We start from the raw sequence: 938 nt of genomic DNA on the forward strand, positions 1-938 counted from the left end.
TTTTTAGTTGCACAGCCATCTATCTAGATTTATTTGAGATAGTCCTGATGTCAAATCTTATACTATATTGTAATAATACATTACATCCTAACCATGTATTTTGGTTTCTGATTTGGAAAATATGGCCACCAAATTGCTATATTCCGTTGCAACAGAGATGGGAATTAAAGTGCTTATTTTATAATAAAGGTTCTTAATGAGAGAGAGAGGAGACAGAGAGACAGAGAGACAGCGATAGAGAGAGACGGAGACAGAGAGAGACAGAGAGAAATTCACATAGGTCTCAGCAGAGCGGTCTTCTCAAAGATTTAAGAAAAACAGTAGCCATCGATATTTTAATAAAGTAACACAAAAAAGAGATTTATATCTTCCATAATATCAAGCAAATACAGAAACCATTCACTTCCTAAAGTCATTTCTAATATTGGTAATTTTTAAAGCACGCACATGTTTTTTGAAAGGCTGTCCCAGCCTTTCCCAGTTTTAACGCTGAAAGTTCCACATCCCTGGAAATTCCTCAGTCTAGGATAAACAGGAAATGTTGGATGTGTTTGTGATCTCAAAAGAAAACTTATTTAATTACTAGTGATTCTAAAATAGGGTACATATTAAATTCATAATCACTTGGTTCAAATAATAAAAAACAGGTATACCTTGAATATTAATGTAATAAATAGATCAAATATGTATACTGAATCAAATTGGTAAAATACAGAAATGTCACTTGCAGGGAGGCTTATGAATTTAATTTTCTTACCTGATATATTTGCTTTTTTGCTATGTCCCAGTAGAACTATAGTTCAAAACTAAGCCAATTTTAGCCTAAACCTCTGTAACTCCTCTTTTATTTTTTTCTTTTCTCCATTTATTTCGTTAGTTAAAAATAATTTTTCACAAGTTTTGACTTCATCATGCACCTATTATGAAAACAATAGTGA

Source organism: Pteropus alecto, unplaced genomic scaffold (genome assembly GCF_000325575.1).
Source record: "Pteropus alecto unplaced genomic scaffold, ASM32557v1 scaffold72, whole genome shotgun sequence".
NCBI classification, from domain to species: domain Eukaryota; kingdom Metazoa; phylum Chordata; class Mammalia; order Chiroptera; family Pteropodidae; genus Pteropus; species Pteropus alecto.